The 18,581-nt window shown below is 34.5% G+C and overlaps 1 long non-coding RNA gene and 1 pseudogene across 3 annotated transcripts; one reads left to right on the top strand and one right to left on the bottom strand.

Annotated features, from left to right (window-relative positions):
* The window catches only part of LOC133678246 (uncharacterized), a 35,528-nt pseudogene extending 17,187 nt beyond the window's left edge, over positions 1 to 18,341 (top strand).
* LOC133704428 (uncharacterized) lies at positions 6,935 to 11,152 on the bottom strand. 3 transcript variants are annotated; one of them, XR_009844069.1, is made up of 5 exons: positions 10,892 to 11,152; positions 10,340 to 10,693; positions 9,505 to 9,613; positions 7,947 to 8,002; positions 6,935 to 7,133 (listed from the first exon to the last, which is right to left on the bottom strand). It is a non-coding gene; the product is annotated as an uncharacterized LOC133704428 (long non-coding RNA). The 3 variants fall into 3 exon arrangements; XR_009844070.1 differs by having other exon boundaries at positions 10,340 to 10,670; XR_009844068.1 differs by having other exon boundaries at positions 10,340 to 10,559.
* Positions 18,342 to 18,581: the final 240 nt, after the last annotated feature.

The raw sequence follows: 18,581 nt of genomic DNA, 5'->3' as shown, positions 1-18,581 counted from the left end.
TTAAGAGGTATTGAGCAGATATATAAATTTAATGAGAGTTTGTTTATCTTGATAGATTAATGGAAGTTGAATGATGAATGACTTGCTTTGTGGAATTTACAAAAAAAATTCTATTTTAACGCTTTCATTACTATGGACTAGTAATAAGCTGGTTGGGGGGGTGTGATTAGTACTTAAAAGTGCATTTTTATCAAGGTTTTATATCATCATTTTGGACTTGAAGTATCAATAACTCCTTAACTAAAACATGTTTTATAATAACAAGTCTGATACTATAAGATACCTTTAATTTATGGTAAATGTTCATCTTAAATGGAGGCCTATCACATAAATGAAAGGATTGATTGATGAGTTTAACTACTAAAATTGAAAAGACAAAGAGAGGGCCAAACTTATAAAAAAAAGATGATGGTTCAGTCCAAACTGGAACACTGTTCGGTCATTGGGTCATATCTGGAGCTGTAGATCTTGGATTTAGGTGTGCTCTATATAGATGGAAAGCTAAGACAAAGGCCTAAAACTTTTATGTGGAGTCTAAGATTTAAAAATGCCGTTTTCAAGTCCAAATTGTAGCAACAACGGAAAAGTCTGAATATGCCCTACAGCCCAGACACTGTTCAGTGTTCAGTCCATATCTCGAGTTCTAAAAGTCCAAATGACCTCAATTGTTTTTTTCCTGGAAAGCTGAGACAATTTCCTAGAACTTTCATGATTTAAGTATGTTCAAATTCTGACATTATCAATGACGTTTTGTTCAGACAAGAAGATAAGGATTGTCACCAAGTCAAGATGTGGCCACCCACTCAATAATTAGTCATCAAATCAATAGTTTCAAATTTTGGCCTATAAAAGAAGGCATTTGCCATGCATTTAAGCATCTTGGTTTTCAGATCAAGATCATGCTCTTGCTTCCTCTCTTTATATTTTTGTAATGTTTAAGTTTTGTTTATATTAACCTCTTGTTTATGCCTTTCATTTCCTTTCCTTTACTTAGTTAACTTATATCTTATTTATGTTCTTATCTTGTTTATTTATGTTTCTTTCTTTCATTATATTTACTTAAGTTTATTATGTCAAGGTGAAAAGGTTACACTAATGGTGTAAGAATAAGTATAGTATAAACTCAATATGGACCTTAATGTTTGATACTAACATGTTTTATATTTGTTATCTTGTTCACTTTTAATACTTTGCTTGTTAAATGGTTAATCTAGATTTATGTTGTATAACCTTAGGTACAACAAATACTTGGCACTTTCATAGCCTAAACCGTATGGTATAACCGTCACATGTGCTATGAAAGGAACTTGATTTGTTGTTAACATAAGTTATAATCATGAATGCCCAAACAACATTTACAAGTATTAGCATTATTCGAATAAGATAACTAATATAATCATGTTAACAATTTATAATCCGATTGGAACCTCCTTTGTGTGTGGTTTCCAGTTGAGTAATAAGAGTTTATACTATACTTGTTTGAAATATCATTAGTGGATCCTCTAACCTTGACAATTGTTCTTATCATTGTTTAATCCTTACATTAATCTTTCATCTCAAAGTCCTCTTTAACTTCTTCTTATTATTAGCACTACTACTACTACTACTATTATTATTACTACTACTATATTATTACTATTATTATTGTTGTTGTTGTTGTTGTTGTTTATAATTTATATAGTTAACCTCCTTGTGGTTCGACCCCGGTCTTACCGGGTTATTTATTACTTCGACACTCCTGCACTTGGGAGAAGACATCAATATTTTGGTCATGTCAATACTCTTGCAAAATTCACATCTGCTCTCAGTTTTAATGAGAAAGGTAAGTTTCCATCTCAACCATAGCAAAATCCCAGGGGGCAATACAATGCAAATGCAAGTAATTCCAGAAGCCAACACATGGATCAAGTCAAATCAGTCATCTCTCTTCGCAGTGGTAAGATTATTGAAAAACTCATTATTGAACCTTGTGAAAAAGATGATGAGTTAATCTCTGAGGGTAAGGAAAGGGTTGAATATGAACATTGCAAAGAAAAGACTGATTCCCCACCAGCACTTTTATTTTCTCATGCCATGACCAAACAAAGGAAAGTCAATCACAACTCTGAAATCTTTAAAACTTTCAAACAGGAAAGGATCAATATACCTTTGTTAGATGCTATTAAATAGGTACCTTCTTATGCTAAATTTTTGAAAGACTTGTACAACTTAATGTGAAAAAGAAAGTCTTTTTAACCGAACAAGTAAGTGTCATTCTTCAAAATAATAATGCTTTGAAATATAAAGACCCTGGTGTCATAACCCAATTTTTTATCTTTTTTATTTTAATTATTATTATTACTATTATTTTATTTACCGAAAAATGATAATAAAAAATGAAAAATGATAATGAAAAAATAAAATAAATAAAATAAATGAAAAATGAATTAAAATTTAGGTTAAGGGCAACATGTTTGGAAGTTTAGAAATTAATTAAACTCTTGACTAGTTTAATTAATCAAATCAAGGGCTTAATTGGAGAATTGATAAGTTTTTAGACTTAATTGAACTTGGAATTAATTTAATTAATAGAATTAGGGACTTAATTGAAGAAATATCAAATTTTGGGGTTTAAGTGGGGTCCAAATTGCAAAAATTAAAATCCAAGGACTAGCTTGAAAATGACGCCGAAATACAGGGGTCCAATTACAATTTACCCAGGGGCTTGATTACATGATTTCAGAACTTCAGTGACCAGATTAAAAATGGCTATTCCCATCACACAAACCGTTTTTAGAAGATTATTCATTGCCTTCTTCGCCTTCTTTCCTAGGAACCGTTTCTGGAGTAAAGGCTTGAAGACCGTTTCAAATGCTTGGCATTCTCTGGCTATAAGCCAGAGAAGATGAGAGAGCGCAGGAGAGGAACTGGCGGGTGAAAAAAGAAGAAAACAGAGGAGACACTAGGGGGAAGGTCAGGAGAAGAACAAACACAGACAAAGAAAGAGAACCAGAGAAAAAAAAAAGTAGGGTCCAGACCATGAACAGAAACAGAAAAAACAGGGGACACACAGACGAAGACGGAGAAAAAGAGAGAGACCGAGAAAGACAGGGGAGACCGAGAGAGAGTGGAATCGAAAACATAAACCAGAGAAAATAAAAACCGGAGGCAGCAACAAGAAAGCAAGAAAACTAAAAAGATAGCAGAAAAAGAAGAAGGACCCAGAATCAAGACCAACAGAGAGAACCGGCATCATCATCATCATCTTCGTTCCTTCATCTCTAAGAAAAAACCCAGAAGCAGAGAGGAGACGAACGAACAGGAGGAGGAAGGAGAGAATAGACAAAGATTATACAGGGCGTGAACGAACTGAAACAAACCAGAAAATAAAAAAAAAACAGAGAAGAGAACAGCCAGCCACCACGCCTTCGCCATCGTCTTCGTTCCTGCGTCCAGGTAATCTTCCCGCTCCCTTTCATTTATAGTTGCATAAGTATAGTGAGAAGGTAATTACCTTCCCACTGTGCACAGCATGCGTGAATAATTCACGCATGCGTGCCTCAGCCAGCCGGTCCCTGGCTTAGGCCAGTGACCGGGCCAGGCTAGCTGAGCCCAGCCCAGTCCATATGGGCTGAGCTGAGCCCAGGCCCAAAAAAATATATGCATGCATAAATAAAAAAATAATATAGATTTATTGGTTTATTCACTGACGCCAGAGTCAGGAATAAAAATACTGATTTAAATTTATTTTATTTTATTTTATTTAGCTACATAAAAAAATAAAAATATGAGTATGCATAAAAATAAATTTTTTTTTTCATTCACTGACGCTAGAATCAGGAATAAAAATATGGATTTAAATTTATTTTGTTTTATAACTACGTAATATTTACCAACACCAGAGTTGAAAATATCCGTAATTGAATATTCACTAGCGCTAGAATCAGGAATATTATAAGCAAATCATCATAGCAAAAATTAATAAATATTTAGCAATTTAAGACAAAACCAGCAATGCAGTCGGCGTCATGCAAAACGTTTAAGGGGTGATAATATCTTCCTTTTTATGTAACTAGTCCCGAACCATAGAATCTCTGTTGACCAGTTAGGGTTCATGTTGACCATAATATTAGGTGGTGACTCCTTAAACAAGACCATTCCCCATCAAATAACAAGATGCCAGAAATCCATTCTTTTCCAATATTATTTTTTAAGGCCGCCATGATGTCAGGTTTGACACCTGGTTGTCCTACAATTTCTTACTTTATTGAAGAACATAAAATTGAAAGAGTTTTACTTGAGAACTAGTGTGAATTTACTTCCATATTCAGTCTTTCAGAGTCTCAATCTAGGTGAGTTAAAACTAACTTTTGTAACTCTCTTACTTGCTGATAGATCTATAAAAGTGCTTAGAGGAATAGTTGAGGATGTGTTAATACAAGTTGATAAATTCATTTATCTTGTGGATTATGTTGTCTTGGGTACACAACCTGTTAAAACATGTAATTCAATTCCAGTTATTTTAGGACGTCCATTTCTTGCAACCTCTAATGCATTGATTAATTGTAGGAATGGAGTGATGAAGCTATCATTTGAAAACATGACATTGGAGATGAATATTTTCAACACATTTGCAAGTAACTTGGAGATGATAGTGATTCACAAGTAGATGTTATTGAATAATTAGTTTATGATCAATTTGAATATACCTTGAGTAAAACTGAGTCTGATGAATCTAAAGAATTGCAAATGATTTATTCTTAGGAAGAAATCAAGGACAAGAAAGGCATCGAAAATGTTGATACGAATCATTTATGAAGATTGACAACAGATTCAACATCCGACATCACACCAATCGATGATTACTTTCCTGATGAATCTTTACTTTCTCTTAGTTCAATGTCTTAGTTTGCTAAAAATATCAATTTTCTTGCTTCAGAAGATTTGCCAGCTCATTGGAGTACCCAAGATAAAAGTAAGTTTTTGAACAAAGTGAAGAACTTTTATTGGGATGACCCTTACTTATTCAAATATTGTCCTGATCAAATATTTCAAAGATGCATTCCTAACAATGAGGTAAGTAGTGTCATTAAATTTTGTCATTTTGAGGCATGTAAGGGTCATTTCTCATCAAATAAGACAACTGCAAAAATCTTACAATGTGGATTTTATTGGCCCACCATGTTCAAGGACACGCATGCATTCTACAAAACTTGTGAAAATTGTCAAAAAGTTGATATTGGTCAAAATGTTTTGCTTTACAATTCTCGACTCCATTTATTTCCTAGAAAGCTAAGATTACAATGGAACGATCCATTTATTGAGAAACATATGTATCCTTATAGGACCTTTGATATTGAGAATCCAAAGAATGACAATGTTTTTAAGGTAAATAGACATCGTTTAAAAGCTTACTTTAATAATTTTCCTAGTGAAAATGAATTCATTAGTTTGAATGATCCTGTATATAAAGGTTGATTATTTTGTTTCTCTCACATTGTTTTTGTGTTTCTTTTGGTGTGAATTTTGTTTTGTAGTCTCTCTCAACCCGGTCAAATGGCGGATAACGGTACTCCGTGACTCTTAAGTCGGTTCTTTCAGTTTCCCATGATAACTGATATCTGTGTATATATTTGTGCAATTCTTTGCTCTTTCTCCTTTCTTTTCATCTCTTCTCCAATTCTCATTTGAAAATGAACACCATCCTGAAAAATTGAAAAATTATTTTCCCGCTTTGCCTCCAAATGCAATTTCAAAAATTTACCGTGCTAGGTGTGCAAGATTGAGGTTGTTAATGAATCATGGAATTCCTGAAGATATTCGTTGGCTAATTGAAGCAAAGGTTTGATTATCAGGTGAGTCCTCCAATTCTTTCATTTCATACATACTTGGAACAGGTAAAAGTACTTTTGCAAAGAAACATCGTGCAAAACTACTGAAAGTCTGTTACCGATGTACCAGATAGACTTGTAATACACAATGTTATTCTTTAGGAATGATATTTATAAACTATGAACATAAAATACAATTCATTAAGGATGGCCTGAGTAAGGAGTCTTTAGATTGACTCTTGAGATGCATCCTAGTGGAGATGTGCATCGTGCAATTCATGATTTATGGCCACTATTTCATAAAGAACATGCTCGACATAGTTTTGGGAATCTGACTAAAAAAGACTTTGTTTGCTAGTTTTTAAGAAAACTGGATGGGAAGCCTATCCCCGACCCATAGAGGGCATTTAAGTCGTTCTTGGATGTAAAACCAAGGAAAGATATGAGCCACAATCACAACTACCTGTATATACACATGCTTTTTCAATAATAATAATAATAATAATAATAATAATAATAATAATAAAAGAGACAGAAAGAGTGAGAGGAGGCTGGCCTACATATATAGGTGGTATGATTGCATTTTTAATTTCTCATCTATAAAATCTTCTCTTCCTTCCCTTCATTTCTACTCAACCCATACATAAGAAATATAAAAGTTTGTAGAAATGGCAGGTTCATCAAGTCACCACATAAGAAATATTTGTGTTTTTGATGGATCCAGTCCTGGGAAAGAAAAGGTGTTTTTAGAATCAGCAAATCATCTTGGTCAGGTACTAGCTAAGAGAAAAATTCATTTAGTGTATAGGAAAAGCAGCCTTGTGTAACACCCTGTAATTTAGTACATTCATAAAAGAACTTTGAGCCTTAACTTTTAAAAAAACGGGTATTTTTTTTTTCATCCACCGAACTTATCCAAGAGTTGCCGAAATTTCCACTGAAATTTTGGCAGAGTTTCTTTTATACCTGGAGGTCCCAAGTTATCGACAATCATCCTGTATAGTTATACTCATTTCTCAATCATATCATAATCATGTAGAACCTTAACAACACATCATTCATGGTACATGCCTCACATTTCGTATGCTCATTGCTTTCCCATTAACACACATAATTCATAACAATTGCAAGTAAACAAACTAAGATTACAAATACAGAATAATACATTTTTATGTCCGACACTTAATGTAAAAGGAGTACTATTACATATTAAGTCATTTAGTTCCTTAAAGACAAAATACATTAATGTTCATCTTCTTATTCAATCATACAAAAGGAGACTAGAGGACCTAAAACGCTACTCCTGGCGTGAATCTGAAGGACCTGCAATTTCGTAATGTATATAATAAATATAGCATAAAAGGAAAATCACACAATACATGCACAAGTAATTAAACATATATTCAACGATATGCAATCATAGTTCCTTAAAATTCTCATTTATCCTTCCATTATTACGTCTCTATTCATCCTTCCTAGAATCATTCAACATTTTCATTTTGTGTCTTGTTTCACCTCACGAGCGCATTTAATCCATTATAATATCTACCATGTGATTTCTCTCCCTCTTACTCTATCTCTTTATATCAATTTCAATCCCAACATCTATTATACCCATTATGGCTTTTCCATATAAGTTGTCAAACTCGTCATGATTTCGGTCCAATTTTAGTTTATAAATATATTCAACTTACAAATTTCTTGTGCCCATTTCGACACATTCCAATGTTTCTTTAGATTTTCAGTAAAATCTCTCATTATCATGGAACCTGCCATCATTTTCACAATATTCACATCCGATCCATCTTCAAATAATATGAATACCATGCATACATCATTCTATTTAATTCATCAATCTAATCTCATTTAACCACTATAATTAAGGTCAAATTTCATTATCTATCACTATTATTGGCATTTTATTACACTATTATAATTATCACCAAATTCTTATCATGCCAGCAACAACACGAAACCTTACTACAACATATTTACATTATTAGTCATAATTTCTTTGACATCCTCCATGTGCGCAGGACATGATTCTCAAATTATATCAATTACAATTCATTAATTAATTCAAAATACACATATATATATATATAGCATTGCATTCCTTAAGTGTATAACACCTACCATGGTTAATGAACTTCTATTCTCACGTCCCAAGCGATACGATATTTGCCTCCATCCTTCACAAGAATTAGATCTTCATCAGTTTCTCTCTTTTTTTTTTCTTCAATAATCCACAACATGAACATAAATTACCATTTTTGTTCAACAATTAGGTATCGTCCAACATTCCATTTAAAATCTGACAAGTCAGTCATCCTGACAATATTAACACTACACAAGTAAGTTTTAACTCAAGTTGTATATTCCGGTCGTTAGAAAACAAAACTAATGCCACTAGCCCATCACCGGGTAACTAGTTCCTCCGCCCATCTTATTCCATAATTTCCAATCAATATCCGCCTCTTCAAGGCCGAATGAATAATCCTATCAAGATGTCAATCCCCATTTCATTAATATTTTTAATTATTCCCTATCAGAAATATCATTATAATACCTCCCCTAAAACTTGGAAGGGAATGCTGACACTAATAAATTTTCATTAGTGTTATTAGTCTCCCATATCAGGATCGGCTAATCAAGTTCATTGTAAACATCAAAATTAATACCACTAATTGATGTTATCGACTATTTCTAACATGAAATAGCCAATCAGATTTTTCTTTCCATAATATCTAGGAATATTTCCGGAAATATTGATGTCAAGATTCTTGACACCATTAGCTTTCACTTCAGGAATAGCTAGTCAGGTTTCATGTGATTGCCGATATCGACAACACTAGTCGATATCATTAACTATTCTCACCCAAATAGTTAATCAAATTCAGTATCCCTCATTTTCAGGGATGATTATGCTGATGGATGATTATGCCGATGTTAGTAAACCTTATTAACATCATTAGCCTCCGCATTCGGGACCGGCTAATCAAGTTTCGTGTGATTGCCGATATTGACAGCACCGGCCAATATCATTAACTATTCTCACCCGAATAGTTAATCAAGTTCAGCATCCCTCGTTTTCAGGGATGATTATGCCGATGTTAGTAAACCTTACTAACATCATTAGCCTCCGCATTCGGGACCGGCTAATCAAGTTTCGTGTGATTGCCGATATTGACAGCACCGGTCAATATCATTAACTATTCTCACCTGAATAGTTAATCAAGTTCAGTATCCCTCGTTTTCAGGGATGATTATGCCGATGTTAGTAAACCTTACTAACATCATTAGCCTCTGCATTCGGGACCGGCTAATCAAGTTTCGTGTGATTGCCGATATTGACAGCACCGGTCAATATCATTAACTATTCTCACCTGAATAGTTAATCAAGTTCAGCATCCCTCGTTTTCAGGGATGATTATGCTGATGTTAGTAAACCTTACTAACATCATTAGCCTCCGCATTCGAGACCAGCTAATCAAGTTCGAGGAATGATCATCAACGAAGTCTATTAGTGTAATCCATATTCTTAACCCAGTCAAGTACTCAAATCCATTTTTAATTTCTCATTTATTTCACTTTATCCTCTCTCTTTGTGGTTTCACCCATAGACACAAAGACCAAGAATTTAATAAGTTAGTAAATTAACGCCACGTAAAAAGTGTAGGTATAGAACACCTACCAGCTGCAGAAGCTCAACTCGCTCTTCCTTGTTGTTGTTGTGCCTCTCTTGCAGTCCCTCCTTAAGCTCCTACTATACGAGCTCCTGAGAAGTCGAGTGAATGCTTCTCCTACATTTTTATATAACATCCTGAATCATTATTGAATCTTCCCGATTTATTCATAATATTCATAAATTCACAAAATCGAATACTTCCGTAAACAATTTCCATGAATGTATTTTATTTTCTTACTTGTCATTTAAATTTATTTACATTAGAATTTATTTACACTAACATTAAACGCCCATTTAATTCAATTTTTCATCAATGATCTTCAATGTCCAAAGGGCATGACTTTTCGTCACCGATTTTCTTTTGTCCCAAGACATTTAATCTATCACCAAACAATGTAATTTAACTTAAATTTCATCAATGACTACACATGCCAAATTTTTCCAAAAGCACACTCAAAATGATTCCTTATATCATAATTCAACTTACAACATGATTTCTCATTCTAACACAACCAAAGTATTAGTCAATCACTATTCTTTATAGAATTTAACTATATCATCACTTATCAACACATAAAACATGACTCAAACATAACACAAACACAACCATCATCATTAAACCCATTGCCATTACCCTTAGTCCAAAAACATACTTTTTATGCTAAACCTCATATTCTCATTCAATATTTCTCAAACCAAACTTAAAACATCATTCTGTAAATTTAGAATTCAATAAATCCACATGGTGGAATTATACATCATCATCATTAGAATAACATATCCAAAATTAACATACATCCAACGGTTAAACCTCCCGATATCAAAACAATACTGGACTGACCTGAAATTTGGAGACCTGCTGTTCAGGAAGTATAATTTTTGGTAGGAGTGTTGTTTTCCGATCCAAACCGTTCAGAATTTATATAACATCTGGATGAATAACATATCCAAAATCCAGACCAATCCAACGGTGAAACGATGATATAACGGCCGACGAACAAAGCTGTCTTGAAGGGTGATTTTCCAGAAATGTTCCGCCGGTGACAGCCCTCAAACGAAGTCTGATATTTGTAATCCCTCAGGTCCGAATGTAGGTGACATTGATTATAATAACATATCCAAAAATCAATCTAATCCAACGGTTCAAAGTCAAAATATGGCTGCCGAAGTTCCTGCCCAGTTGCAATCCCAAAACCTATAGTTTCAAATCAATTTATTCCTTCTATTTTTCATCAAATCAAGCCATTATCATGCAATTAATCTTGAAATTCACATGAACAATTACTCCCCCAAAATATTTACATGAACCCTAGAATTTTAAACTTTGAGGTTTTCTTCTCCTCATGCAAGAACAAGAGAGAAAAACAAAATTACTAAAGGGTATGTTGCTTACCTTTGCTACTTTAACTTATTTCAATGAATTCTTGCAAAAATTTACAAAAATCATGTCCTCCTCTTCCAATTTCCAGCTTCTTCTCTTTGTTTCTCTTAAGCTCTATAACTCTCTAAGTTGTCATTTAATTTGTTTTCTTGGATATAATCCTCCTAAGCACACTCCCTTTTGATTTAGCTTGAAGAAATGAAGAGAAAATGAAGAAAATGGGACAAAACAAATGGTCTCCCTCCTGTTTTTCCATTTGCAGAGGACGTGCTCTGTTTTTAAAGAGAGGAGAGTATTTGTTTTGATAAAATTACAAAAATGCCCTTATTAATGCCCCTTGTGTCATCTTCTTCAATTTACCCGATTTTCAGTGCTCTCATAAATCCTTCCCAAACTCCGATTGACACGAAATTTGAACCTAATATAAAATAATATGTCTGGAGATTCTTTATAAAATTTCAGCCCGATCCAACGGTCGGATTGAGATATATCATCGATACCGTAAAACTAGACAATCAATGTCTTTTACGCTAAAATCTGAATTTCATGCATTAATTTATTTACTTAGATCCTCGTGACATTTCCCCTTAATTTATACTCAATAAATTCAATATTACCACATTTATCATTAATTTGTCAAAATACGTGTTTTGACCTGGGTTTACATATCTTCTAGGTTTTATTATTAGTATTATTATTATTTATTTTTATTTACGGGGGTTTACACTTGGGTTAATAGGGGGTGTGTCAATAGCTGCATTTTTAGGAGGCAGTCAAGTTTTGGGGGTCGTCCCCAAAGCTTTAGCAAAAAGGGACATCATTGGAAAAATAATTGGAGAGGAACTACAGGTCTCCACAATGTCTGATCGAATGAATGCGAAGTTTAACCATGCTGATGCCTTCATTGCTTTTCCAGGTGGTCTGAGCACATTAGAAGAGATCTTTCATATTTGCTCTTGGGCTCAACTGCACATTCACCATAAACCTATAGGTTTGTTAAATGTCAATGAATTTTATGATAATTTGTTATCTTTTCTTGATCAAGCTGTGGAACATAAATTTGTAACATCGTCGGCACGACAAATCATAATCTCTGCTGTTACTACTGAACAATTGATTGACCAACTACAATCTTTCATCCCTGTAATTGATCCCTCCATGAGTCGCATAAATTGGTTAACTATGGAATGCCGTAAAAAGCTTAGATTGGATTTAAGCCTTCGTTAGTGAAACCTTGCATCTTTTGGTTTTATTAATAGCATATTATTTTGTTTTGTTATTTTTTATATTTGTTTAAGTGTGTTTCAGGTTTGTTAGTGTTTGCTATTTTAGGTGATGTCTTCTATACTCTATCTTTCTACCTTAGGACATTAACGACAATGTCTCGTTTTGGTTAGGGGGAGAGGATAGTAGTTTACATTAAAAAAAACTAACTCACTAACTGTTTTTGCTATTATTAAAACTATTTGACAAAACTATTATTACTAGGATGACTGATGCGATCCAACCATCAAAGGATCCATTGGAGGTTCCAGTTGGTGCAGTTACTAGGCTTAGGGCTAAGAAGTTCAAAGAAGCTTTCAATGGACTTCTTCAAGATACATAGGCTAAGGTGGACTTCAAGAGGATTTGAAATAATAAAGAGCACGCCTTGATTAATCTGATTCATGTTCAAGAGGGGCTTGTTGGTGGAACCAAGACCATTACACAAGGATTGGGAGAAGAGGATTAGATTCGGACAGTTTGACCTTTCGTTACTCTTTTAGTCATAACTCAAGTTACAGATCGAATTTTTATGTGATTCTAGATGGGCTGGAAACTAGACTTCCATAACTTTCCAATGGTATATGGCACGCCTTCTAATTCATTACGATGAGAGAGAACCATCCATTTTAAGTTGGGCCTTGCTGCTGCCAAACAGATTGTGGAAACAACAAACTTGTCTTATTTAATTAGTTGGGCTATCAAACTTTAATTATTTTGAGAGGAGACAATTTGTTTGGGTTTTAGACTTGTTTATTTTGTTTATTTTAATTAGTTTGGGCTAGTTTTAGCTTGGGTTGATTATTATTTAAATTGGGTTTATGTGAGACCCATTAGGGAAACTAGGGTTTTGGCTTGGAGTATAAATACTCTTTAGGAATAATTTTAGGGCAGACTTTGGATAATATTTTCAGCATTGTAGCCGACTTTTGGTTGCTCAATCTTAGTTCTTGATTAAACTTTCAACTTTTCAAAGAATTGACCATTCTTTGTTGTGAATTTATACTTCTTTTGCTCGTCTCCAGGTGTAGGCGTTGTGATCGAGTTGGTTTATAGTCTTGTTGCCTTGAAGCAAGTCTTCCATTGTGATAAGCTCATTCAAATCTCAACAAACTTGGGTTAGATTGATCTTGGGGTCGCGAATACCATTAAATTCCGCTAGGGTTCGCATCAGTTGGTATCAGAGCTGATCTAATCACAAGTTATATCCTTCAATTTGAGTCTTTATTGTTTCTTGTTTGATTCTTGATAGATTTGGCCACCTATATATAAAAAACATATAAAAAAATATGGATCTTACTTTTTATTGCTTTGTTGAACACTTAATTATAAGTTAGTGTTCTTTTTTTTTATGCTTCCTTAATCAAAATCGACATACACACCTAAGTTCTTGATTTTTTTTTGTTCTTGCCAATATATATAAAAGGAGGCTTGATCTTGAAATCTTAATTGTTGCCGCACAAAAAAAAAATTCACTTTTTCTATTTTGGCCGAATCTTTTAGTAGTCTTGTTTGTGTTTCTTGAAAATTTGGGTAGTTTAGTTGATTTTCTGGAATTTTTTTGAATTAAATCCTTAGTTCTTGATAATTCGTAATTTTTTAGCTCTTTTCTGATTTTTTTTCATGTCTTCAAATTGTCATATTATTCGTACAAATTTGCATTGCTATTCATGAATTTGTCATCGAGGTTCGTTTTGTTAGTTTCGTAATTTCTTGCTTCTAGAGTCTATATCAAATTTATAAATTCACTGCATAGTTGGTTGTTTTTCTTTCTGAATTGTTGCTAAGTGATTTCAAGAACTAAAGAAAGGCAATTTGAGTGGAAAAAGGCATAGGGAGCATATTCGAGTGAAAAGCCTATAAATTTGTGCGAAACACGAGTGTGTGAGGTGTTATTTTTATTGCTAACGATTTTCGTGCAGGTTTAAAAAAATAATAATGTCTTCTAATAGTGTGCCACAGAAGAACGGTGAAATCCAAGAAGATGGGCTTTCGAGAATACAACAACAGATGGAATTTATGTTTGGTGAGCTGATGACTAGGATTGAAAAATTAGAGACTAGGTCTGATGGAGGGCGTAGTGAAAGGGGTAGAGAAGTTAGGAAGGAGGAGAGTGTTGCTGGAAACTCTGCAGATGAAGTCGAGGATGATCTTAACCGTGGTAGTGGGTTCCGTACATATAGGGGAGAGAGGTATGAGAATCGGTCAAGGAGGGGACATATTCGACCACATAGGGATTTTGAGCATAGAGGGGATTTTGATGATTTGGGAGATATAGACCGAAATTTGGGTAGTTTTAAGTTAAAAATCCCAGCCTTTAAGGGAAAAACTGATCCAGAAGCTTATTTAGATTTGGAAAAAAAGGTGGAGATGATTTTTGACATCCATATGTACTCTAAAGAAAAGAAGGTTGAGTTAGTTGTAATGGAGTTTACTGACTATGCCATGGTTTGGTGGGAGAGATTGGTGGTAAAAAGAAGAAGGAATAGAGAAAGACTAGTTAGCACATGGGAGGAGTTGAAGACAATAATGAAGAAGAGGTATGTTCCTAAACATTATTATCGAGAGTTGTTTAATCGTTTACAAATGATTACACAGGGTAATAAGAGTGTGGAGGAGTATCAGAAAGAATTAGAGGTGGCTATGATTAGAGCTAATGTTAATGAAGATAAGGAAGTTACGATGTCTAGGTTTTTGAATGGCTTGAATAGAGACATAGCTAATGTTGTGGAGTTGCAATCATATGTTGATTTGGAGGAGTTAGTACACTTAGCCATTAAGGTTGAAGGACAATTGAAAAGGAAGGGTAATACACGATCTGGAGCTTATACGGGGTCTTCTTCGGGTTGGAAGATGAATTATAGGAGAGAGGGTAGTGCGTCATCGAAGCCTTTGGTGACTTCTAAAGTTACCCAACCTAACTCCATGAAGATGCAGGTTTCGATCAATGATCAAAAACTTAAGGGAGAAGTTCAACTGAAGCGTAATCATGATATAAAGTGTTTCAAGTGTCAATGATTGGGACACTATGCATCAGAATGTGCAAATCGTCGAGTTATGATTCTAAGGGATGATGGAGAGATTGTGTCTACTAGTGAGGAGTCTGATTGTGATGACATGCCCCCACTTGAGGATGCTAGTGATTTAGAGTATGCTGTTGGTGATAAAGTTTTGGTGATTAGAAGGTCACTTAGTGTTCAGACTAAGGAAGAGAATGTGGAGCAATAAAAGGAGAACATCTTCCATACTAGATGCCTAATCAATGATAAGGAATTTGAGGATGTCTTTCCGGATGACATTCCTAGTGGTTTACCGCCAATTAGAGGTATTGAGCATCGAATTGACTTTGTTCCAGGAGCATCTATACCAAATAGGTCGGCTTATAGGAGCAATCCTGAAGAGACTAAGGAGCTTCAAAGGCAAGTAGGGGAGTTGATGTCGAAAGGATACATTCGAGAGAGCATGAGTCCTTGTGCAGTTCCCGTGCTTCTTGTTCCAAAAAAGGACAAAACTTGGCGGATGTGTATGGATTGTCGAGTTATCAATAACATCACTGTAAAGTATCGACATCTCATTCCTAGATTAGATGATATGTTGGATGAATTACATGGTTCTAAATTGTTTTCAAAAATCGATTTGAAAAGTGGTTATCATCAAATTAGGATGAAAGAAGGGGATGAATGGAAAACTGCTTTTAAAACTAAATATGGTTTGTATGAGTGGTTGGTTATGCCTTTTGGACTTACTAATGCACCTAGTACTTTTATGAGATTGATGAATCATGTGTTGCGTGCTTTTATTGGTAAGTTTGTAGTCGTTTACTTTGATGATATCTTGATTTATAGTAAGGAGATTGATGAGCATATAAGTCATTTGAGACAAGTTCTTGATGTGCTTAGAAAAGAGTCCTTATATGCTAATTTGAAAAGGTGTGACTTTTGCATTGATATGATTGTTTTTCTTGGATATATGGTTAGTGCAAAAGGTATAGAAATGGATGAGGCTAAGGTTAAGGCTATTCAAGAATGGCCTACACTAAAATCCATAACAGATGTTAGGAGTTTTCATGGTTTGGCTACTTTTTATAGGAGATTTGTTAAAAACTTTAGTACGATAGCCTCTCCATTGACTGAAATTGTTAAGAAAGCCGTGGGTTTCAAGTGGGGAGAAGAATAAGAAAATGCTTTTAGCTTGTTAAAATCAAAGTTGATTTCGGCACCTTTACTATCTTTACCTAATTTTAATAAAGCTTTTGAGATTGAATGTGATGCTTCAGAAATATGTATTGGAGTCGTTTTAATGCAAGAAAAGCGGCCCATCGCTTATTTTAGTGAGAAACTCAATGGTGCAACTCTTAACTATCCCACTTATGATAAAGAGTTGTATGCAGTGGTGCGGGCTTTGGAGACTTGGCAATATTATCTGTGGCCTCGAGAGTTTGTCATACATACTGATCACCAATCGTTGAAACATTTGAAGGGTCAAGGTAAGTTAAGTAGGAGACATGCTAAGTGGGTTGAATTTATTGAAACTTTTCCATATGTGATTAAATACAAGCAAGGTCAGGAAAATGTGGTCGCCAATGCCTTGTCTCGAAGGTATGTTCTTCTTAATACTAAATTGCTAGGATTTGAGTATATTAAGGAATTGTATCTTGATGATCATGATTTCGGTGCTATATATGACACATGCAAGGTTTTGGCCATGGATAAATATTTTAGGCATGATGGATTTTTGTTTAAGGAAAATAAATTATGTGTACGTAATTGTTCTTTACGTGAATTACTTGTGAGGGAAGCACATGAGGGAGGTTTAATGAGGCATTTTGGAATTACTAAAACTTTGGAGGTTCTGCATGAGCATTTTTATTGGCCTAATATGAAAAGAGATGTGCAAAGAATATGTGATATGTGCATAACATGTAGACAAGCTAAGTCTAAGGTAATGCCTCATGGACTATACACACCTTTGCTTGTTCCTAAAGAACCTTGGGTTGATATTTCTATGGATTTCATTTTGGGTCTACCTAGGTCTAGGAAAGGGAGAGATTCTATATTTGTTGTTGTGGATATATTTTCTAAGATGGCACATTTCATTGCTTGCCATAAAATTGATGATGCAATAAATATAGCTGACTTATTCTTTAGAGAGGTCATTTGGCTACATGGTCTTCCTAGGAGCATTGTATCCGATCGAGACGTTAAGTTTTTGAGTTACTTTTGGAAGGTTTTATGGGGTAAGTTAGGAACTAAACTTTTATATTCTACTACTTGTCATCCACAAACAGATGGCCAAACTGAAGTTGTTAACCGGACTTTGATTCAATTGTTAAGGGCTATCATTCAAAAGAATCTTAAAAATTGGGAAGATTGTTTGCCATTCATTGAATTTGCATATAATCGTAGTGTGCATTCTACTACTAATTATTTCCCATTTGAGATTGTTTATGGTTTTAACCCTTTGACACCATTAGATTTGATTCCTTTGCCTGTTGATGAAAGGGTTAGTCTTGATGGTAATCAAAAAGCACAGGTGGTGAAAGATCTCCATGCAAAAATTCAGCAACAAATAGAAAAGAAGAATGAATAATATACACACAAAGCCAATAGGGGATGAAAATTAGTGAGATTTGAACTAGGTGATTGGGTTTGAGTGCATATGAGGAAGGAAAGGTTTCATGAACAAAGAAGATCAAAGTTGATGCCTCGAGGAGATGGTCCTTATCAGATCATAGAAAGGATTAATGATAATGCCTACAAAGTGGATCTACCAGGTGAGTATGGTGTTAGTGCTACATTCAATGTTTCCGATCTTTCTTCGTTTGATGTAGGTGATGATTCGAGGCCAAATCCTTTTGAGGAGCGAGGGGATGATGCGATCCAACCATCAAAGGATCCATTGGAGGTTCCAATTGGTCCAGTTACTAGCCTTAGGGCTAAGAAGTTCAAAGAAGCTTTCAATGGACTTCTTCAAGATACATGGGCTAAGGTGGACTTCAAGAGGATTTGTAATAATAAAGAGTAAGCCTTGATTAATCTGATTCATGTTCAAGAGGGGCTTGTTGGTGGAACCAAGACCATTACACAAGGATTGGGAGAAGAGGATTAGATTCGGACAGTTTGACCTTTCGTTACTCTTTTAGTCATAACTGGAGTTACAGATCGAATTTTTATGTGATTCTAGTTGGGCTGGAAACTAGACTTCCATAACTTTCCAACGGTATATGGCACGCCTTCTAATTCATTAAGATGAGAGAGAACCATCCATTTTAAGTTGGGCCTTGCTGCTGCCAGACAGATTGCAGAAACAACGAACTTGTCTTATTTAATTAGTTGGGCTATCAAACTTTAATTATTTTGAGAGGAGACAATTTGTTTGGGTTTTAGACTTGTTTATTTTGTTTATTTTAATTAGTTTGGGCTAGTTTTAGCTTGGGTTG

This window comes from Populus nigra, chromosome 1 (genome assembly GCF_951802175.1).
Source record: "Populus nigra chromosome 1, ddPopNigr1.1, whole genome shotgun sequence".
NCBI lineage: Eukaryota > Viridiplantae > Streptophyta > Magnoliopsida > Malpighiales > Salicaceae > Populus > Populus nigra.
The sequence above is the reverse complement of the archived record's forward strand: the minus strand, read 5'-3'. Positions and strand labels throughout refer to the sequence as shown.